Source organism: Gorilla gorilla, chromosome 2 (genome assembly GCF_029281585.2).
Source record: "Gorilla gorilla gorilla isolate KB3781 chromosome 2, NHGRI_mGorGor1-v2.1_pri, whole genome shotgun sequence".
NCBI lineage: Eukaryota > Metazoa > Chordata > Mammalia > Primates > Hominidae > Gorilla > Gorilla gorilla.
In genome coordinates this window covers 167,699,567-167,716,858 of record NC_086017.1, presented here as the reverse complement: position 1 = coordinate 167,716,858, position 17,292 = coordinate 167,699,567, and the positions used below count along the sequence as shown (strand labels likewise).

General features: G+C 39.7%; 1 protein-coding gene across 1 annotated transcript in view; it reads left to right on the top strand.

Moving 5' to 3' along the window:
- Positions 1 to 17,292, top strand: part of SSR3 (signal sequence receptor subunit 3) — a 64,930-nt gene that overhangs the window by 33,429 nt on the left and 14,209 nt on the right. Inside the window, exon 5 of the mRNA XM_004037889.5 lies at positions 17,092 to 17,211. The gene's annotated coding sequence lies outside the window, so the exon portion shown is untranslated. The remainder of the gene's footprint in view (positions 1 to 17,091; positions 17,212 to 17,292) is intronic.

Sequence of the window (17,292 nt, the reverse complement as noted above, 5' to 3'; positions counted from 1 at the left end):
TCTCCTGCCTGCCACCATGTAAGACATGCCTTTGCTTCTCCTTCACCTTCCACCATGATTGTGAGGCCTCCCCAGCCATGTGGAACTGGGAGTCCATTTAACCTCTTTTTCTTTATAAATTACCCAGTCTCAGGTATTTCTTCATAGCAGTATGGAAGTGGACTAATACATACTCCATTTGTCTTCTTACTCTAGTGTAGTAGAGCACACACATACATTTAATTCTTGAAGTCCCTGCTCAGTTTTCTTCAGGACCACAGTTTCTTTGAGGAGGGTATTCTGACATCTCTTGCCTCTGAGACACCTTGTTTCATTTTGAGGCTAGTATCCTAAGGCCTCCTCCCTTCTCAAACCTTTGGACCTCTGCAGTTCTTTTCTCTCATCCTCAGGTAGGATAAACTAAGTCAAGTACCTACCTTAATTATCCAGCCACAGCACTTCTTGATTAAGGAACCATAAACATCTCAATACAAAAAGGGTGCTTTGCCCTTTAGAACTCCCCAGGACAATAGAGGCCATGACTTTGGAAGAAAAACTACTTTCTTCTTCCAAAACTCTGCTTTCTTCTTCATTCCAGGAAGTCCTTTGCTTAGAACCAATTTTAAAATGATCAACAAATGAAAAGTCTTATTCTTGAGGTGAATAGGATAACAGATTGTACAATAGACTGAAGAAATAAGAGTTTCATCTGTATTAAATCCTCAATACATGTTTGTGGATTTGATGAATAAAAGAAGACAAAGCAGATTTCTTTTCTTTAATAATTGAAAAATTTCTCCTTCCAGTTACTGTTATTGTTTTCTGCCTTCACTATAACCAAGCAAGTACAAATATTGCAACACTATGTATAAAGTTCTGGATCAAATCTGTAGAGTATACAAGGACAAGTAAAGCAAGGTTTTTGCCATAATAATGGGCTATTACTAGTTAACAGATGTGGTAAGGTGAGGAAATAAACTTATAGAGCAAAGACCAAAAGAATACCTATTCCACAATTACATGACAAGTCAATCCAACCACAAAATAGAAATTTATTAAGAGTTTAAGTGGAGTATTACAGAGGAAGAAAGTGTAGTGAATAAATTTTACATATCCTGTGCAAAACAGAGTAGGTTCCTCTTTCCAAGGAGAATATGGTGGGTTCATATTTTGCCCACTTTTAAAAGGTTATTCCAGCTTTCATGTGGGCCAGTCTCTGTACAGAGTCATATTCAAAAGAAGCATGAAGTTGCCTCTGGAAGCCTTGAAGATTAATGCGTATCTTTACCCTTGGTGTTCCTAAAGAACCAGACCAGATATAGCACCTTCCAGAAAGCATCCCATAAATCCTCTTCAGCCATAGTTTTTTTCTTCAAAGCTCATTCATGACAGCCCCTAAAAATCTCTCCTACTTCCTTTGGTCCACACAGTGGTCCCTCTTCACCTCCTCCTTCACCCTAGTGCTACTTTCCCAGCTGTAGCTAACTGGGCTCCTGCCCCTACTTGCCAGTTCTGCCAGGTTTCCCTAGGACACTGGAGAGCTCTTTATTTGTCACCCACCCCTGTTTCTCCTTACTTCCCACAAAACAGTTTGTGGAGTGCTCTGAGAAGTGCTCCCTTTCTCTGACTGTGGTGTGAAAAAAGACCATGAAATATTCCTGGTAAATAAAATTCTTCACTTTGTTCTATATGCATTCCTGGGTGGGGGTAATTCTCTTTGAGGACAGCTTGAGTAGCTGGGGGCAGATGAGACTCAACTTGAATTAGAAGTGAAATGAGGGTGAGGGGTGAAGGAGGGCTTGTTTTGCTATGGGTCAATCCACTAGGGACAGCTGTCTAAACTAAAACAAGAAACCCTAAAATTCATCTATTAACAAGATTTAATCTAGTTGAATAGCAATCTAAACAAATCTCATTTTTTTGCCTCATGAGGCAAGTGCTATAGCCTTCATGTTCAACTTAGTTCTTCTTGGCTTCCCACCATCCTCATGGCCGTTGTCTGAGCCTTTGTAGAATGTAGTCATTTCCCCTTACCTTACACCTTGCTATGGCTGGCTCCAGGCTAGTCCGTGTTTGTACTCATAAGGTTGTTCACATACTTCAGCCCAGTTTCACCACTCCCAGAAATCTATGCAAAAGAAATAATTAGAGATGCAGACATGTATTTATACCTAATATAGATATAATAGTGGAGAAATGGATATAGCTTAAATGTCCCCAAATCAAGAAATGGAAATGGTTAAACATTTTTGATAAAAGTTATATGACGAAATATGTAGCTATTAGAATTCTGATATGAAAGACTATTCAATGACAGAAAATCTTTCTGGTTTAGTTTTAAATAAAATCATACACAAAAAATTTTGAAGTATGATATTAATTTTGTATATGTATATATACACATGTATATGTGTGTTTATACACATGCAGACATTTGGTTGCTCCTGGATGGCAAAAATATAGATATTTATCTTTCTGCATTTTATTATGAACATATCTGCATTTTATTGTGAACATATGTTTATTTTACAATCATAAAGAAAGAAATATGACTTTAAAATAAATGAAAAAGAAAGTAATTCTTAGCAGAGTAACAGTCTTAGTCTGTTTTCACACTGCTATAAAGATACTACCCGAGACTGGGTAATTTATAAAGGAAAGATGTTTAATTGACTCATAATTCCACATGGCTGGGGAGGCCTCAGGAAACTTACAATCAAGACAGAAGGGGAAGCAGGCACCTACTTCATAAAGTGGCAGGAGGGAGAAGTGAGCGTACAGGAAAAAACTGCCACTTTTAAACCATTGGATCTCATGAGAATTCACTCACTATCATGAGAACAGCATGGGGAGACTGCCCCCATGCTCCAATCACTTCCCTCTCTCAAGACAAGGGGATGATAATTCGAGATGAGATTTTGGTGGGGACACAGAGCCAAACCATAACAGTAACTGATGTAGAAGGAAGCTGGAAAGCAATCTATATGGTTAACAGTAGGGGCATGGTTAAATAAAGTCAGGTGTATTTGTAGGGTCCAACCCCACTGAGGTCCTTATTCCCGCTCCTGGCTCCTGAATGTGTGTGAATGTTGGAATCACTCCTTGCCTGCTTCCCTTTCCCCTCTCATGATCCTGCTGCCTATGATGGTGTAATCGTCGATCTCTTACCTGTTTCGATGTGACTCTGACAGCATTTGTTCCTTGTTTGGAGAACTCCCCTTCTCCTACTCTGCAGTTTAGTAGCACTGACTCTCGTACACCCCACCAGGTGTGGTCCCCAGGAACCAGCTTTGTCAATCTGGCATTCTTTCCCCCTGAGAACAGTGATTGGTTCACCTTAAGCAACCAGAATCCTCACAGGCAATTTTCTTTAGGAGCCGTTAGAAAAAAAAATACTCTTTTTCAGGGATCAATAACTATAAAGATGTTATAACCTGGAGAGTCATAAGATAAGCTGTCTTTCAGGAAAATACCCACTGTATTAGTTCTGTTTTCATGCTGCTGATAAAGACATACCCGAGACTAGGAAAAAAAAGAGGTTTGATTGGACTTAACAGTTCGACACGGCTGGGGAGGCCTCAGAATCGGGGCAAGAAGCAAAAGGCACTTCTCACATGGCAGTGGCAAGAGAAAATCAGGAAGAAGCAAAAATGAAAAGCCCTGATAAACCCATCAGATTTCATGAGACTTATTAAGCATCGCAAGAATAACACGAGAAAGACCAGCCCCCATGATTCAATTACCTCCCCCTGGGTCCCTCCCACAACACATGGGAATTCTGGGAGATACAATTCAAGATGAGACTTGGGTGGGGACACAGCCAAACCATATCTTTCCAACCCTGGCCTCTCCAAATCTCATGTCCTCACATTTCAAAACCAATCATGCCTTCCTGATAGTCCCCGAAAGTCTTAACTCATTTCAGTATTAACCCAAAAGTCTACAGTCCAAAGTCTCATCTGAGACAAGGCAAGTCCCTTCGGCCTATGAGCCTGTAAAATCAAAAGCAATCTAGTTACTTCCTAGATACAATGAGAGTACAGGTATTGGGTAAATACAGCCATTCCAAATGGGAGAAATTGGGCAAAACAAAGGAGTTTACAGGGCCCATGCAAGTCCAAAATCCAGCAGAGCAGTCAAATTTTAAAGCTCCAAAATGATCTCCTTTGACCCAGGTCTCACCTCCAGGTCACGCTGATGCAAGAGGTGGGTGCCCATGGATTTGGGTAGCTCCACCTCTGTGGTTTTGCAGGGTATAGCCTCCCTCCCGGCTGCTTTCATGGGCTGACATTGAGTGTCTGCAGCTTTTCCAGGTGCATGGTGCAAGCTGTTGGTGGATCTATCATTCTGGGGTCTGGAGGATGGTGGCTCTCTTCTCACAGCTCCATTAGGCAGCTCCCCGCTAGAGACTCTGTGTGGGGGCTGTGCCCCACATTTCTCTCCTGCACTGCCCTAGCAGAAGTTCTGCATGAGGGCCCTGCCCCTGCAGCAAACTTTTGCCTGGGCATCGGGCGTTTCCAAACATCTTCTGAAATCTAAGCGGAGGTTCCCAGACCTCAATTCTTGACTTCTGTGCACCCACGCACAGGCTCAACACCATGTGGAAGCTGCCAAGCCTTGGGGCTTCCACCCTCTGAAGCCACAGCCCAAGCTATATGCTGACCCCTTTCAGCCCCGGCTAGAGCGGCTGGAACACAGGGCACCAAGTCCCTAGGCTGCACACAGCACGGGACTCTGGGCCAGGCTCACAAACCCACTTTTTCCTCCTGGGCCTCAGGACCCGTAATGAGAGGGGCTGCCATGAAGATCTCTGACATGGCCTGAAGACATTTTCCCCATAGTGTTGGGGAAAAACATTAGGCTCCTTGCTATTTGTGTACATTTCTGCAGCCGGCTTGAATTTCTCCCCAGAAAACGGGTTTTCCGTTTTTATCACATAGTCAGGCTGCAAATTTTCTGAAATTTTATGCTCTCTTTCCCTTTTAAAACTGAATGCCTTTAATGGTACCCAAGTCAGATTTTGAATGCTTTGCTCTTAGTAATTTCTTCTGCCAGATACCCTAAATCATCTCTCTCAAGTTCAAAGTTCTACAAGTCTCTAGGACAGGGGCAAAATGCCCCCAATATCTTTGCTAAAATATAACAAGAGTCACATTTGTGCCAGTTCCCAACAAGTTTCTCATCTCCATCTGAGACCACTTTAGCCTGGACCTTATTGATCATATCATTATCAGGATTTTGGTCAAAGCCATTCGACAAGTCTCTACGGAGTTCCAAACTTTCCCACATTTTCCTGTCTTCTTCTGAGCCCTCCAATCTGTTCCAACCTCCACCTGTTACCCAGTTCCAAAGTTGCTTCCACATTTTTGGGTATCTTTTCGGCAACGCCCCACTCTACTGATACCAATTTACTGTATTAGTCCATTATCACATTGCTGATAAAGACATACCTGAGACTGGGAAGAAAAAAATGTTAATTGGACTTACAGTTCCTCATGGCTAGGGAGGCCTCAGAATCATGGTGGGAGGTGAAAGGCACTTCTTACATGGTGGCGGCAAGAGAAAATGAGGAAGAAGCTAAAGTGGAAACCCTTAATGAGTCTATCAGATCTTGTGAGACTTGTTCACTATCATTAGAATAGCATGGGAAAGACTGGAGCCCATGATTCAATTACCTCTTCCTGGCTCCCTCCCACAACAGGTGGGAATTCTGGGAGATACAATTCAAGTTGAGATTTGGGTGAGAACATAACCAAACCATATCACTCACATTGTCCATATTGAGAGAGAACGATGCCAACATACACAGAGATGAGAGATAATGAATAAGAAAGTCATAAAGATGTCATTTGAGCCTCTGGATTCAGCAGTGATGGAACTTATTATTTACCTTGGCTAATAAATTTCTTCTCTGCCTCCCTTTCTATCCTTCTTATCTCTATTAATTTTTTTCTGTTGTTGATTTTTTTCTTAAGCTTGCTTAGGAAGGGCTTCTGTTACTTGTAAGTGAAAGAGCTGTGACTCAAACAGGTACCCTCCCTTGGATTTGGTGACTTGAGTTTTAGAAGGAACCACTGGCTTTTATATGCCAAGCAAGTCTGGATTCTTTTTCTAAAGAACCTCTTGACTTAGGAGGCATGGCCTTATACAGGCCTTTTCCTTCTATTTCTGGACACTTTCTGTCCTTGTTGGCTAAAAATGTGTTTCATTCTTACCAGTAAGGAAGTGATATCAGACATGTATAATTTTTTACAGGCACTAAAAATTATATTTTGAAAGCATTTTAATGACATTGGAAAATACTTGTAATGTATGACCTCAATTATTTTAAGTACATAATAGCTAATCATAGAAAAAATACTAAAAGGAAATATATAAAAATATTAATAGTGGCTATATCTGAGCAATAAGATTATGGGTGATTTATGTATTACATTTTCTAATTTTGCAAATGGACACAATTATTTTGTGATTAGAAAATAATGAGTTATTAAAATAAATACGTGACTTGTGGTATATTCATCTAAAGGGAAATTTTGTAGTGATTGTAAAGAATACTTTGAAGACATTTTTGGTGACATTGAAAAATACTCATAATGGAATAATTGGAAAGGTAGTCAAAACTATATATAGCACTGATTACAGATGTGGAAATAAATGTATAAGAAATGACTAGAGAAATTGCTTCAAAATATTAATAAAGGTTATCTCTGGGTTGTGAGGTCATAGTTTATTTTTGTTTTCTTTTTTATTTATTTTTATTTTCCTTTTGAGACAAGGTCTTGCTCTGTTGTACAGGCTGGCATGCAGTGGTGCCCTGGCTGAGGCTCACTGCAGCCTCAACCACCCAGTCTCAATCAATCCTCCCACCTCAGCTTCCCATGTAGCTGGGACTATAGGTGCATGCCACCATGTCTGGCTAATTTTTGTTGTTGTTGTATTTTTCGTAGAGATGGGATTTTGTCATGTTGCCCAGGTTGGTCTTGAACTCCTGGGCTCAAGCAATTCACCTGCCTTGACTTCCCAAAGTGCTGGGATTACAGGTGTGAGCCACTATGCCTGGCTTTTTTCCTTTACATGTGTTTGTGTTTTACAATTTTCAGAATCAGAATTCTTCCTTAATAATAATAATTGTATTAGAGTTCTCTAAATAAACAACTAATAGGATACACACTCATGCACAAATTAACTAGTTAATTAATTATAGAATTAACTTATGCAATTATGGAGGCTGAGAAGTCCCACGATCTGCTGTCTGCAAGCTGGAGGCCCAGGAAAACTGCTGGTGTAGTTCCAGTCCAAGCCTAAAGATCTGAGAACCAGGGAAGTCAGTGGTGTAAGTCCTGGTATGAGTCTGAAGGCTTGAGAAACAGGTGCGTCAATATCTGAGGACAAGAGAAGATGGATGTTCCAGTTCCAGAAGAGAGAGGAAATTCGCCCTTTCTTTGCCTTTTTGTTCTATTCAGGTCTTCAGTAGATTGGATGCTGCCCACCTGCATTGGTGAGGACAGTCTTCTTTACTCAGTCCACTGATTCAAATGCTGATCTCACAGACCCTTCCAGAAATAATGTTTTACTAGTTATGTGGCTATCCCTTAGCCCAGTCAAGGTGACACATAAAGTTAATGATCACAATAATAAAACAGTAAAATGTTACACTGGTGGGGAATGAGTTTGAGAAGGTAATTGTTCCTCCCTGCTACCCTTTTGATATAGGATTTGGACACCTTTCATCTTCTCCTTGGGTTAGGAGCTGAAATACCCTCTGTCTTTAGGGATCTCAGGGATCCCCTTTAGGGAAGGGATTACCTTTTGTGCTGTGCAGAGACTGAGACCTTTTAAAATTTTACCAGGAATGACTGTCTTCTTGAAACCAAGTTTCCCTTGCTTTATCTCCCAGTTTATCTACACACACACACACACACACACACACACAGACACACACATCTATAGATAATTAATAATACAAATTAAAATAATTAATCATGACAAATTAAATAATTTCTCAGAAAGGGAGAAGCTAAATCTGGGAATGTAGCAAAAGAAAAAATATTTATATGATGATTTGAATGCAAACCATGTGTCTTGAACTGTAATAAGTATTTTGTGTACATAAGAATATGCACACATCTTTACAAAATCCCTGTGAAGTAGGTATAATTATTCTCCTAATTTATATATTAGCAAAATTTGGTCTTAGAAAAATAAAATAACTTTCCCAACTTCATGCAATCAGTAAGTCATAGAAAGGGAATTTGAATTAAGGCACTCTTACTCAAGTGCTTATGCTGTTAATCACTATGTATATGACAAACTGTGATAATATGCACTATGATTTTTGTATTATTAATAACTCCAATACCTTCTTAGTTGAGAGTTGGTGAAACCCTTGCAAAGGGTGGCTAAGGCAAAAGTCTCAGTTCCTTTTCTTTGTTAATTATCTGATTCTGCATCATTTCTTGGTGCTCATCTTTATAACATTCCTAGGTGATGTACAATAAAATGAAGCCTTCTTTTGATCACGGATTTTAAAAGTAATTATAGAAAAAGCTGAATTTATATGCAATTGATTGGAGCTCAGACTTTAAATATATGGTATTCAGCGGTGTGTGGTTTTAGATATTTCTGCTTCTATGAGCTACTGTACACATTTATGCAGTAAAAGAAGACAAGGAAATATATTGCCTAATGTGCTTGTTGTAAAGCTTTGTATACATTTTCCTGCTTCCTTTCACTTTGTTCTGTGTGGCTAGGGTGTGAAGCAGTTTAAAGATTATCTCAGTTTTGGTTAGTTAGGAAGCAACATAGTGTTTAAGGCTATCTGAATAAGTTATCTCCATTTTGTCAAAATTATTTCCAGTGTGGTACTACTTATTGACTGGAGCCACCAGAGTTTTACTCCTGACAATTTCATATTTGTATGAGTGGGCAGACCCACCCCAAGAATCAGAGAGGGGCAGTGGAGTCAAAGCAGGGGCCAGAGAAGGAGCTGTCAGAGAGGTAGGAGAAGAACCAAGGGTTCCTCCAGTTTCATTGGAGATGAGAGAACAGAAACTTTTGAGAGGATGAAATATTCAATGGTGCTAAATGCTGAAGACAGGTAAAGTGTTTAAAAATGAAGGAAAGAAGGTTGGATTTGGTGATTTAGTAGATCATTTCTGGAACAGATTCAGAAGAGAGGGCAGGAGTGGAATTTAGGTTGCAATATGATAAAGAATGATTGGGAAGTGAGTCTGAACAAACTCTTTTTTTCTTTGTTAGCCAAAAGCAGGTGGAAACTTTAGGTATGCAACAGAGCTGAGGGGAAGTGTGTGCATGCATCTGTGCATGTGTAGGAAATGTGTTTGTGGAGAAAATGAGAAAGTTGTGTAGGCTTAACAGTTCAGCAGGAGGCAACACATCAGGAGAAAAAAGAAGACAATTTACCCTGTACCAGTCATGGTGCTAGGGCTTCACATTATTTGTTTCATGTAATGCTTACAGCAACCTTTTGAACCTTGTGAAAGAAGTGAAGCTCAGAGAAGGTAAGCAATTTGCCTGAGCACACAGCTATTGTTGTGACAGATTAAACAGACAGGTCTTTCTGATTCTAAAGATCTATAGGCTGTATGCATGGAGAAAAGGATTTTAGTACAGAAAGGTCCTAGAGGGAGGTGGTTGGAGTTGGAATAAAAAATTTGGGTTCTTGAGACAGAGGCAGAGGAAGGTGGAATTAGGAAATGCTGTAAAGGGATTAGAATGGAATTTCATCTTATTTCTTAGATAAAAACACAGTAGACTAGGCAGCTGGCATAGGTGTCCGGCTAGGTTTCTATGAGATGTTGATGATTCCATTGATCCCATGGTGACAGAAGCACATACTCGTCTTTTTTTATTCCCTTATTGTGTCTGGTTTTGATCATTCCCCTAAATACTTCATAGAATGATTTGAAAATTGTAATACTGGGCCCTTTTATGACTGTGAACTTGCATGCTATATTAGTTCATTTTCATGCTGCTGATAAAGACATACCCGAAACTGGGAACAAAAAGAGGTTTAATTGGACTTACAATTCCACATGGCTGGGGAGGCTTCAGAATCAGGGCAGGAGATGAAAGGCACTTCTTACATGGCAGTGGCAAGAGAAAATCCAGGAGGAAGCAAACGCAGAAACGTCTGATAAATCCATCAGATTTTGTGAGACTTATCACTATCATGAGACTAGCCTGGGAAAGACCAGTGCCCATGATTCAATTACCTCCCCCTGGGTCCCTCCCACAACACGTGGGAATCCTGGGAGATACGATTCAAGTTGACATTTGGACACAGCCAAACGATATCATCCCATCCCTGGCCTCTCCAAATCTCATGTCCTCATATTTCAAAACCAATCATGCGCGTCCAACAGTCCCCCAAAGTCTTAACTCATTTCAGCATTATCAGTCCAAAGTCTCATCTGAGACAAGGTAAGTCCCTTCTGCCTATAAGCATGTAAAATCAAAAGCAAGCTAGTTACTTCCTAGATACAAGGAGCGTACAGGTATTGAGTAAATACAGCCATTCCAAATAGGAGAAATTGGGCAAAACAAAGGAGTTACAGGGCCCACGCAAGTCCAAAATCAAGCAGGGCAGTCAAATTTTAAAGCACCAAAATGATCTCCTTTGACTCCAGGTCTCACATCCAGGTCACGCTGATGCAAGAGGTGGGTGCGCATGGTCTTGGACAGCTCTGCCTATGTGGTTTTGCAGGGTACAGACTCCCTCCCGGTTACTTTCATGGGCTAGCATTGAGTGCAGCTTTTCCAGGCGCATGGTGCAAGCTTTTGGTGGATCTATCATTCTGGGGTCTGGAGGATGATGGCTCTCTTTTCATAGCTCCACTAGGCAGTGCCCCAGTAGGACTCTGTGTGGGGGCTCTGACCCCACATTTCCCTTCTGCACTGCACTAGAAGAGGTTCTCCATGAGGGCCCCGCCTCTGCGCAAATTTTTGCCTGGGCGTCCAGACATTTATATACATCTTCTGAAATCTAGGTGGAGGTTCCCAGACCTCAATTCTTGACTTCTGTGCACCCACGCACAGTCTCAACACCACATGAAAGCTGCCAAGGCCTGGGGCTCCACCCTTTGAAGCCACAGCCCGAGGTGTACATTGGTCCCTTTCAGCCATGGCTGGAGCAGCTGGGACACAGGGCACCAAGTTCCTAGGCTGCCCACAGCATGGGGATCCTGGGCCTGTCCCATGAAACCTCTTTTTCCTCCTGGGCCTCAGAGCCTATGATGGGAGGGGCTGCCCTGAAGGTCTCTGACATGGCCTGGAGACATTTTCCCCAGGGTCTTAGGGATTAACATTAGACTCCTTGCTACTTATGCAAATTTCTGCAGCTGGCTTGAATTTCTCCTCAAAAAATGGGTTTTACTTTTCTACTGCACAGTCAAGCTGCAAATTTTCTGAAATTTTATGCTCTGTTTCCCTTTTAAAACAGAATGCTTTTAACAGCACTCAAGTCACATTTTGAATGCTTTGATGCTTAGAAATTTCTTCTGCCAAATACCCTAAATCATCTCTCTCAAGTTCAAAGTTCCACAAATCTCTAGGGCAGGGGCAAAATGTCACCAATCTCTTTGCTGAAACATAAAGAGTGGCCTTTGCTTCAGTTCCCAACAAGTTCCTCATCTCTATCTGAGACCACTTCAGCCTGGACCTTATTGTTCGTATCAGCATTTTGGTCAAAGCCATTCATTCAACAAGACTCTAGGAGGTTCCAAACTTTCCCACATTTTCCTGTCTTTTTCTGAGCCCTCCAAACGGTTCCAACCTCTGCCTGTTACCCAGTTCCAAAGTTGCTTCCACATTTTCAGGTATCTTTTCAGCAACTGGTACCGATTGCCAATTTACTGTATTAGTTCATTTTCACACTGCTGATAAAGATATACCTGAAACTGGGAACAAAAAGAGGTTTAATTTGACTTACAGCTCCACATGTCTAGGGAGTCCTCAGAATCATGGCGGGAAGTGAAAGACACTTTTTTTTTTTTTGAGACGGAGTTTCGCTCTTGTTGCCCAGGCTCGAGTGCAATGGCGTGGTCTCAGCTTACTGCAACCTCCACCTCCTGAGTTCAAGAGATTCTTCTGCCTCAGCCTCCCGAGTAGCTGGGATTACAGACATCCACCACCATGCCCAACTAATTTTTTGTATTTTTAGTAGAGACGGGGTTTCACCATGTTGGCCAGGCTGGTCTCGAACTCGTGACCTCAGATAATTCACCTGCCTCGGCCTCCCAAAGTGCTGGGCTTACAGGCTTGAACCACCGTGCCTGGCAAAAGACACTTCTTACACGGTGGCGGCAAGAGAAAAATCAGAAGGAAGCAAAAGCGGAAACCCCTGATAAACTCATCAGATCTTGTGATACTTATTCATTATCATGACATTATCATGTCATGTCATTATCATGACAATAGCATGGGAAAGACTGGCCCCCATGATTTAATTACCTCCCTTGGGTCCCTCTCACAACACGTGAGAATTCTGGGAGATACAATTCAAGTTGAGATTTGGGTGGGGACACAGCCAAACCATATCACATGCATTGTTCCTTTTTCCTGGAGTTGCTTTCTTTATTTATTTGTGAGTATGGAAATGGATTTTAGTAGTCAATTAGTAAACCAAGTGAAATAAATAATGAGATTGAATAAATCTCACCCTAGCATTTGGTCTCATGATTTCATCTAGTAAGTTGTTAGACAACATTGACTAGGGGCTGTGAAACAGAAGAACTTTAAAAGAAAGAGTCCTAAAAGATGAGCAACAAATTACACCTGGCTTCTGTATCACCTAAGCCATTCCAGTTGAAATTCGTGACCTACTTTGTCTCACATTCTGTTGCCATAGTGCCTGGGTTAAATGTGTAACGAAAGAAAATTGATTTCCAGTGTAAATCTTAATTTTTATTGTGCCCTGCAGTGCTGCATGAATGATGCATGTGTGATAGGTCTCACATTTAGAAGATTCTGGGGGGAGTTTTGAGATTTAAAGTATTATGGCCTCTATCAGTGGTTATTAAAATAATATATTTTCTGTAGATGTGTATCATTTTCTTAAAGAAGTAAGTGACTTTATGAATATCCTTAGGCACAAAGGGAACAGGTTTTTCTGACTGCTTCAGAAGCAATCCCCAATTTACTTTGGTCACATCAGTGTTTCCTAAAAAGGAAAACAATATCTATCTTGAAAAGTATAAGCTTCAAGCCCAAAGACAAATGCTTGTTCCCCAAGTGTTTTAATGCCTCATTGAGTTTAAAAATCAATTCCATAGTAAAGTACACATTTAGAATTCTTGAAACCTTATCTTTATTAAAAAAAAAAATCGCAGCTGGCAAACATCTCCTGTCAACAGTAGCATATGTGTGTAGGGGAATGGGTGGTTGGGGGAGGAGGCCTAACCAACAATAAGGGCCAACTTCCAGCATTCTCTCCAAAAAAACACAGTTTCTTCTGAAATGGTAAGATTTTATTTTTTTAAATTACACTTCACTTTTTTAATATTATTTGCATTTGAGTCTGTCTCCTTAAACCTGGGAATTTATGGGGCAGATTAAATCCCAAATCTGTTGAGTTTGGCCTACAGAATATTTGCTGTTGATTCTAGTTTTCTTTCTGTTTATTTCAGTTTGAGTGCTTTTGGAAAGGTGAGCTTTCCAGCTGTATTGAGCCTACCACTATCTCATGTCCTATGCCTGGCACAATTCGCTCCCTGAAGTTATTTACTTGAATCTTATAGACATTTTGATCTTGTTACCTTTGCCTTAAACCTTTTGGGTGGAGTGATACATAAATTAACAAATTGAGTACAGTTATTCATCTAGATGTTCATTTATATGTAGAAGTTGTTTATATTATTTATTTACAAGATTCCAGATCTGTTTAACTTTTATTTTTTGAACAAGTATTTTAGTTTTATTGTAGGTAACGGGGGTTTCTATCAGGTCTACAGAGAGAAATAAGGAAGCCCTAAGGCCCTTGGAGCATCTCTCTAATTTTCCCTTTTCTAATTTACAACTGCTGGGGAGTTATGATTTGTGCTTTCCACCTCTTCTCAGTTTGCTTCCCTTGTTCTGTATACATCTATTAACTGTTTTTTTTTTTGTTTTTTTTTTTCTGGGGTTTCATTTTCAAACTCCCTGAGACAGAGAATCAGGTATGGAGAGCCAAGGCCTGCTCACCAAGGTTTGCCTATTATCCTCTCTGTCCAAAAATACACTAGGGAGAGCTGCAATGTGACAGGACTGTGCCTGATAATTGGTAGATAAGAAACTGCTTTTGGCTGCTTGCTCAGTGTAGGGCTTTTATGAGCAGTCATGCAGAATCAGAGATTCCACTGCATGGAGGAGACCAGAATTCATTTGTAGTTAAGAGCATACATCCTGGAATCATATTACTTGGGTTCATAACTTGACTCCACCATTTACTGGTTGTGGAATCTAAATGAGTTATTTCACTAATCTGAGTCTCAGTTTCTTCATCTGACAAAGGGGATAACAGAAACATATACCTCCTAGGGTTGCTGTAGGGATGAATCAGACAATACGTGTGAAGGACAAAGCACAGAGGTAGACATATAACAAGGACTCAATTCATGTTGGTTATTATAATCAAAATAATCATGATTATTATTTGGATACTTTCACAGGTTTTGCACAGTACTTTTCATGTAGTAGCTTCTCAATAAATATTTGCTGAATGAGTACATGAACTAATGAATTAGTCAAATATCAGTGGGTGAAATATGTAGTTTGGCTGAGTAAATCATTTTTCAGGTGATACTTTAAAACATTATACTTAGGGACTAATATAAGTGTTCCACCTCTTTTAAAATTATTCCCATCATGAGATTTGCATTTCAAGTAGGCTTTAAAACAGAGGAGCTTTTCTTTTTTCCTCCCCACAGTAGCCCTGGATGATCCATTTGTTATTCTTTAAAGGTCCCAGTGAAAAGCTAGCAGTGGCTTTCTATATTGGCTAGGCAACTTGCAGTGTCTGACACAGAAAAATATGTTAATTTTTAGCATACCAGATTTTCTTTCACAAAGTCATCAGTAATCTCTTATCCATATACCTGACAGCAAAAAATATTATTGCTTGGGGTTTTTCCTCCAATCTGAAAAGAATCAAGTGATATAATAGAAAATATATAAGAAAGCCTGAAATTCATAGATTAGACTCAGACTGGTAGGGAATCAAGTCCATTTGGTTCCTTCAGAGTTAAGCTATGTTGAAATGGGCAAAATATATTGTAGATCTTTGCTTGGGTAGAATTTATTACCCACCTCTCCTTCTGTTTTTTAGCACATTGTGTACCCTGGTTGTCCAGTGTGCCACGGCTATATATGCCACATACAAGTGATCCTTAGTTCTTGCTGCTTGCTTTTTAAAGGGAACTAGGTAGCTCTGGTGCAAGAAAACACTGCTTCAGTACTCCAAGTGTGCCACCTTCATAATTGTAATTGTTGCCATTACCAAAAATGTTCTATCATAAGTATCATTCCCTATCATATTTCTCTAATTTACCCCCACAAAAATAATTTGAAATTCATATTTTAGATTATCTTCTAGTTACCTTTAGCTTTACAAAATGTATTAATTTTTTTATGCTAGCTTTTTTTGATTATATCAATTGTAACATTTATATCCACTAAACATTTCAAACTTTTATCTTTCCTATTTTAATTGTTAAAATATTTTTCTCAGGCATAATTTTTTTAAATCTCATCCTTATCATTTCTTCTTTTCTTCTTTTAAAAGAAAGATGATTGTTGTCTCTTTGGATCTTTTAGTTTTCTGTTTTTTTGTTTTTTTGTTTTTTTTTTTTTTTGATGGAGTCTTGCTCTGTTGCCAGGCTGGAGTTGGAGTGTAGTGGCACGATCTTGACTCACTGCAACCTCTGCCTCCCGGGTTTAAGTGATTCTCCTGCCTCAGCCTCTTGAGTAGCTAGGGACTACAGGCGTGCGCCACCATGCCTGGCTAATTTTTGTATTTTTAGTAGAGGCGAGGTTTCACCATGTTGGCCAGGATGGTCTCGATCTCTTGACCTTGTGATCCACCCACCTTGGTCTCCCAAAGTGCTGGGATTACAGGCATAAGCCACCGCACCCAGCCTCTGATTTTTATCTTTTATCTTCTTTTTATATCCTTGGTTTGTTTATAAATAGGCAGAAGAAAATCTAGTTATAGAGACAGATCCAAAAAGTTTTATTTATGAATTGGTCATAGATGGAGAAGGAAAAAAATACTTAGTGTTGAAACCCACCATTTTAACCAGAACAAATGAGTTTAAAAGAATGCAACTTAGTGAGATAGGAAAAACTGGGGGAGGAGTATGTTGTAAGAGAAAATAATAATTTCTTTTTCTATCACTACCATGTAATAAAATAAAGAGCATTTTTAACATCAAAAAAGACATAAACCCAGATATTTTAAAATGAATACTTTTGATTTTCTGAAAAATTCACTAGATGGTCTTTTTTTCTTTTTCATTTTGTGGTGAATTAATGAAAACTTCTGGCATTAAGGAATACTTGCGGTAGATAATGGAAGGATTTATATTTCAGGAAAACTCACTCTGGTACCTGTATAGAGAATAGACTGGAAAAGATTGAAGACAAAAGGCCAATTAGGACTAGTAATAGGAAGCTGTGGAGGTAGATTACAATTTGGATACTGTGAGGAAGAAAGATATCTACCAAACGGTTAATAAGGAGGCTGGAGGTTGAGGAAATTGTGCCTAATGCACTGGAGTGTTCTCAGTAATCAAAAGCAGCATTTGTTGGGAGTGATGTGGTTGAATTTTTTTTTTTGAAGAAAAAATGATAATGTGTTGAGTTAAAAATGGAATCTAGCTGTTTTAATAAACATACTTAATCTTTCTGAGCTTCAGAGAAGGAGTCCTGCCTAGCCAACATGTTCTTAGTATTATGTTTTATTTAGCATGGCTTTGGAAGCCACAAAACTCTATAGGTCTAGTTGAAATAAAATAAAATAGTAGTAACTTGTATCAGACATATATTAAATATTGCCTTCATCAATGAGATCATGAGTTTCTTAAAAGCAAGAGTCCCATTTTCTTCTTCCTACAGAGGTGGCCTATTGTTAGTGAAAAGAGCCCACGCCTTGGAGACCCACACCGCAGGTCTACGACCCTCCGGCTCTTCATCTGCAATGGCGGTAATGATGCGCACGTCATAAGATTCTTCAAGGTATTTAATGAAATAAAAGATGTGTAAAGGAGAAGGGATTTTACATGAGTTAGCTATACCTTTCTCTTCTTTCTTCTTCAA